This window comes from Myotis davidii, unplaced genomic scaffold (assembly GCF_000327345.1).
Source record: "Myotis davidii unplaced genomic scaffold, ASM32734v1 scaffold438, whole genome shotgun sequence".
NCBI lineage: Eukaryota > Metazoa > Chordata > Mammalia > Chiroptera > Vespertilionidae > Myotis > Myotis davidii.
The window spans coordinates 3,000,535-3,007,121 of NW_006290031.1; positions in this window are offsets into that span (position 1 = coordinate 3,000,535).

The following is a 6,587-nucleotide window of genomic DNA, read 5'->3' on the forward strand; positions in this document are numbered from 1 at the left end:
TGTTAAATTTAGATTTCTTTAAAAGTGGCTCGTTCTAACTCCGGTCAAACTCCAAACAAAACTCTTGCCTAGTTCTTTTTTGCCTGGAGAACATCTAGAGGTGTCTAAAGAACAGCTTTGCTTAATCATTTCTTTCGCTTCTTTGGGAAGTGATGTTATTCGGAGGGGGTGGTTACGCTGGGGCCAGCCTCCCCACAGGCAGCCTGGGAGGACCTGGAGGAGCGGATTCTGGGATGTGAGTGCGGGTCCCACCCCTCTCCCCGCAGCAGGGAGCATCCCCAGGAGACTTGTGTGAGAGCCTGGGGAGCGCGGCCCCTCCCGTGCCCAGCCCGGGACGCAGGGCGGCCGGCACTGACCTGTGCAGGAGGACGCGCTGCACTGAGTCCAGGTCCTCCAGGCTCCGGGGCGCGGGTTTGGGGACGCTGGACCTGCCCACCTGAAACATGCCCGCCGGACACGCGCTGCCTCTGCCAAGGCGCACAGCAGGTCCCGGGAGGAAGGCGAGGGCGCGCCCAGCTCTCAGCCCTGCCCGGGGCGCAGCTTGGTCTGCGCCCGGGAAACCGGGAGCTGAAGGGAAAGCCAGTCAGCTTCAGAAGCGCAGGCGCATGACAACCGGGGACTGAAGGGCAGCGCTGTGCTTCTCCTCAGCTGTCTTGGTAACCCACACGGTGACCCACACGAAGGAGCCTGGAGCCCGATGGGCGCGGCCACGCCGACGCCGGAGCCCGGGGGCAGGTGGGCACTCTGCTGGGTCCTCCCTCTTTACTGTCCAACCGCTTGGGAAGGACCTCGCACCAGTGGCCCCGCTACCCAGAGCTGCTCTCTCTCGCCGCCTAGTGCTGGCCCAGGGACACCGTGTCCAGGCACCGCCCCCAGCAAAGGAAGCTCCCACCTGCAGCCGGGAGGGCCACCGAGGTCGGTTCAAGGGGCTGGCGCCAACGAAGACTGGAAAGTGAGTGGGAAAGAGAGGCAAGTTAGGCATTGGCTCTTGGTGGGAGTTTCAATTCTGCATAAAAGACACTCTATCCATCCATCCAGGTAAACATTTTGATTACCTACTATGTGCCAGGCTGAGGACTAGTCTTTGTGGATGAAAGGATGATAAAAAGTGGTCGCTGACCTGTCTCTGTGGACTCCACGTTCTCTTCTGCGGATCTATTTGCTTTAAAAATGCTTGACCCTGTACAAGATAGTATAGGAGAAAATCAGGATGACTTTGGGTGTGATAATGACTTCGTAAATACAACACCAAACGCACGATTCCTGAAAAACTAATTGATAAATTGTACTTAATTAAAATTAAAAACTTGTGCTGTGCAAAAAGATTCAGTCAAGATAATAAGCCTGGCCAGTGTGGCTCAGTGGTTGAGCGTGGGCCTATGAATCAGGAGATTCCGGTTGGATTTCTGGTCAGGATACATGTCCTGGGCTGACCCCCAGTAGGGGGGCATGCAGGAGGCAACCAATCATTAATTCTCTCCCATCATTGATGTTTCTCTCTCTCCTTTTCTCTTCCTCTCTGAAATCAATAAAAATATATTTAAAAAAATACTACGAAGATACAACATGGGCTAGTGTCTTATTTCTATCCTCCAGACAATACATACATAGGATGTCTAGATTTTTAAGTTACAGAAATATCTTGACCTGGTCTTTACTTTTTTAAAGAGATCAGCTTTCTTTAATTTTACAATAGGCAGAACAGGCGTCTCTATTTCGTTTACAACTCATCAGTTAGGAGGGGTCTTTTAGCCTAAAGATAGATTGAAATTACGATCGATTATCAGGAGAGTTTACTTGTTGAGTAGGTGCTCATTTATGAAGAATTTGAGGATCCACCATTGCACTAGAAAATGGAACAAAAATAGATCTCAAAACTCTTTGACCACAAAAGATACCAGAAGGATGGTCCCCTGGCAGAGGCAGGATGGAGTGAGAGGCAGGTGAGGAGGAGGCTGAGTAGAAAAACGAACAACAGGGCTTTCGGTACACAGCAGCCTATGGAATGTAGGTAGTGAAGAAGTGTGTACCCTCTGGACTCTGTGTTCATGATTGAATTCTGGTCACATTGTGTTCCTTCTGCTGATAATCTATGCTCTTCCATATACTGAGCGGGCGTAATGAGAAGCTTACTGGTATAACAATTTAGCATTTCTGACTTTTTAAAAATGTATTTAACAAGTATTAAATGATTACTCTTAAATGCATATCACTGTACTATCATTTAGAAAAGATTTTAAAGGCCCTCTATCACTTGGTTCCAGTTCCATCTTCCTAAAGAGTGAAGGCATCTTATGTGAAGCTCAGCCTCCCACAGGGCCAGGGGTTCTGGTCACTTTCTCAGGAATTGGCTCTTCGCTCTGACCAGCTGGGCTCTGCCCTGTCTCAGGGTGTTCCCAACGTTCTTCCACTGAAACAGAGCAGGAACATCTATATCTCCACTCTCTGATGCCCTATCCATACACCCTTGCCATTTCCCACTGAACCCCCATTCAGGTTTCATTTTCATCCTAAACATTTTAATAAACCTGTGCAGCGACAACAACGATAGGTGGATAAAGCTGGATTTTCTTGGATAAAAATCCCTTCTGTGTGCCAATCCTTAGAACAAAACAAGCAAGAAGGGCTCTTTCTTCCACCTACTCCTCTCTCTAGGGCCTGGCATTTACCCCCCATCTTCAGGATCTGGGGATCAGTCAAGTGGCACAGAGACCACGAATGACACCCCTACCTTCTTGAGTTGGAAGATACAACTCAGGCTTAGAATACAGGGCTGTGTTTTGAACGTGTTCTTCTGTGTGTTTGTGTGAACTGCTGACTGCACCACCCTTCACTCTACCCTAAAGGGCATCACACTGATGACGGTGAGGTTAGCCGTAAGAATGTGTGAGAACCTGTGAGGGAAGTGGGAACAGGCAGAGAAGTGCCACAAAGCCCCTGAACCTTTGATAAGTACCTTTTAGTCTGCCATGGTACAAATATAAGTACTGGCATGGTGAAGTGGTAAAAATAAGGATGTTGTGTCCACATAGCTGAAAATGAAGGAAATGAGACAAAACCTAAAAGGAAATAAGGTAATGGCTACACAGAAAGTCAGTAGTTTTCATATCTGGCTCATGTTTATGTTGTGAGGACATGTATGAATGAGGACACACAGAAACAATACATACTTTTTTTATATTCAGAGAGCCTTTCATGAAATTTCCCAATGCTATGACGGGATCAGGTAAAGAGGGTATACAATTTAAAAGGTGTGAAAAGCCCTGGTCGATGTAGTTAAGTGGTTAGAGCGTTGGCCTGCGCACCCGATGGTCGAGGGTTTGATTCCCAGTCAAGGGCATGTACCTGGATTGCAGGTTTCATCCTTGGCTCCAGTCGAGTTGAGTACTGGAGGCAACCAACATCTCTCTCTCTCTCTCTCTCTCTCTTTCTCTCTCATTTTCTTAAGTAGGGTATGGTATTTAGACACCAGGATCTGGGTGTTGGGAGACAATTCTCCATGGTTCTCTCATGTTTCGGTACATCTTGTGAATGACGCAGTAACTGCCCTTTGTTCTGAACTGTTTTCTCAAGGACGTTTGGGTAGTGAACAGCCTTAGAAAATACAGATACTGTCTCCCTTCAGAGAAAGGACAGGTTTGTGTACTGTCCAGTATATCAAAGATAATGTCTCCCTTTGGGGGCAAATCTAAGACAGCCCTCCCATTCTACACGATGCTGATTTTCCCTGGGTGCAGGGTCCTGTAACAAAACCCACTGTTTGTCCAGACATCACCTGGCCCTCTTCACCCAGTGGGACTGGGGCAGGAGCTGGCACAAAGGCTGATACTCTGGCAACTGCTGTTACTGAGAGTAATAAAGTCCTTTGTTGCTGATCCATGAGTTCCTTGTGTTCTGCTAGCATTCATGAAACTATGTCAAGCGAGCTTATTAGGTTGCAGCGAGGATAAAATCTCAGACCCGGTACAGCTGTTGACACGGGAGTAGGCGTGTTCACTGCTACCAGTGTGTTCTTGCTTCTATGCCTCCCTATGGGAAAACAACCCTGGGAAATACATATATATATTGTTAAAAGAATGAGTCATTGTACTAATACCTCTTATTCCAAAGAAGTGCCATAAGGTTCTTCCTCTCATTCCCCTAATCCATTTTTATATCTCTCTTCTCCACAGAGAGAACCTCAGTTCCCAAAATATCAAAATACCCCTGTGCTCTCTCCTACAACTCATATAAAGATTAGAATTATTACGCCAAGTCCGCTACCAAAGCCAAATCTTCTAAGCAGTTCTTTTTGTTCTTAGAGTATGTCACACTAAGGGTACAGCCAGACTACTGTAGCACTTTAAAGATACTTCAATTTTCCTTTCCTGTGATTATGTTATCAATTCAATAGGTTGTTTCTTTTATTTATATTAAAATTCAACTTCAGTACTACATGATACTCAATTGTGTGCACGTTCAGTAGTTTACTCAACCAGGCTTCTATGGATGGGCATTTCCATTATTCTTTATGTTTTGCTATGACCAGTATTGCCACATTGAGTAAACTTCTGTGTTGTTTTGTTTGTTGGTTTGCTTTTTGGAGATATATCGGTAGGGTAAATCCCTAGAAGTGAGAATGCTGGAACAAAGAATACATGCATATACAGTTTTGGGAGATATTGATAATCCCACCCAATGGATTGTACCATTGTGTACTACCACCTGGAAAGTGTGAGAATGTCTGTATCTCCATAGCTTCATGTGTGTATTGAAAAGCTCCTGAATTTTTTTACCAACATGAAAGGTTAAAAATGTCATAAGTATTTTGCATTTCTCTTATTAGAAGTGAAATTATGTGTTTTTTAATGTTTATCTTTTTTGTTGTTGTTATTTTGTTTTTAAATTGTCTGCTCCTGTCTTTCTATTTTTCTATTTGGGGTTTTGGTCTCTTTTCTGTCCCTCTTAATTTTTTAAAAACGTTTTTCCCACAGTTTTATCAGTGTATAATCAACATACAATAAATGGCACCCATTTAAGTATACCATTTGTTGAGCTTTAGCATATGTATATGTTGAAGTCTCCTCATACCACCTGTAATCCATCCCTTTCTTCCCCCTCACTGCCATCCCTAGCTTCCTCCTTTCTGTCCACAGATTTATACCCGGTTTATTCCCAGGATTCCTCCACTCTGCTGGTGGGGACATAAGCTATTCCCAGTGCTGCACAAACTCTGAAGATTGTTTCATCTGCTCCTTTCCCGTGGTTCTTTCTCTGGCCTCCGCAGGTTTCCTCACATGCATGTTGTTATCAGTACTTAACTGAAAATTCCAGGGAATCCTCTCCAGTCTCTGGAGTTCTCTAGCTGCTCAGCCTTCTCCTCTGAATTTTACCTCCCCCCGCCCCCACCCCCACCCTCGTCTCTGCCCCACCTCAACCTCCCCAAATTCTAACTCTGTCTCCTCAACTCAGTGGAGTCAGCCTGGCTTTGTTTGGTTCCCTTTTCTTTGCTGTGGCCTGGAAACTCCCTTCAGGCAGTAAACTGGGGCCGTCAAAGACATGACTTCATTTGTTTTGCTTCTCTTGAGGCTCATGCCCTGTGCTGCTTGTGGTCCAGTGTCTGACAACCATCTTGCATGTGTTTTGTCTGGTTTTTCAGTTGTTTGAGATGGGAGAGAAAGCTGTATCTGCTATTCTGTTATAGCTGTGGTCCCCATCATGGGGACTTTTCCCTTTTATGATTTTTTAAAACATATTAGGGAGATCAGCTCTTTATATAGAACATCTGTTCGAATATTTCCTCCTGCTTTGTCACTTATCCTTTAACTTGTTTATGTGTCTACTTCTCTTCATGCAAAAAGCTTTTTTTTTCTATGCAGATTAATTCCATGCTTTCTTTTGTGGCACCTGGGTTTCAGGTCATTTTTTTAGAAAGCACACGCAGATGACAAAGGAATTTATCTATTTCTCGTATGGTTTCTTTGTGTGTTTCTTTTTGATTTAATCTTTTATCCACTCAAAGTTTATCCTGGTGTATGGTGAGAAGGGCGGATCTAATTTTTTCTTCTTCCAATGGCTATGCAGGACACCATTTATTTAAAATCTCATTCTTCCCTAGTGCTTTGAGAGGCCCCCTTTGTTGCAGTAACAAAGTAACTTCCGTGTGCACTTGTGTCTGTTTCTGGAACTTCTGGTCTGTTCCACTGTTAGTACCTATCACTGGCACTATGCGCTGTCCCTTCCAGAGCTTTCGACTGTATTTCAGCTTCTGCTCTCCTTATTGCGCTTGCTTTTCAGTGTCCTGGTTTATTTTAACACGATTATTTATTTATTTTACAAAACAAAAAAATTGTCATTTGGTCTATCAGACCCTGAGTCTGGAAACACCCATGGAGAATCACCCTGTGGGGCTGGGCACCAACCCATACAATAGTCTCTGCATCAGAAGAGCTGGCTGTATGTACAGGGTTAGAAATATTCACAGCTCAGTAAAAGGAGGAAATATAAAGGCAGCCCAAAGGGGAGTGTAGGCCTCTTGGCTTGATGTTTCTCCAGGTGTCCAGGTGTAAACACCGCTCCCCTGCAATTCCCCCACCCCACCCCACCCC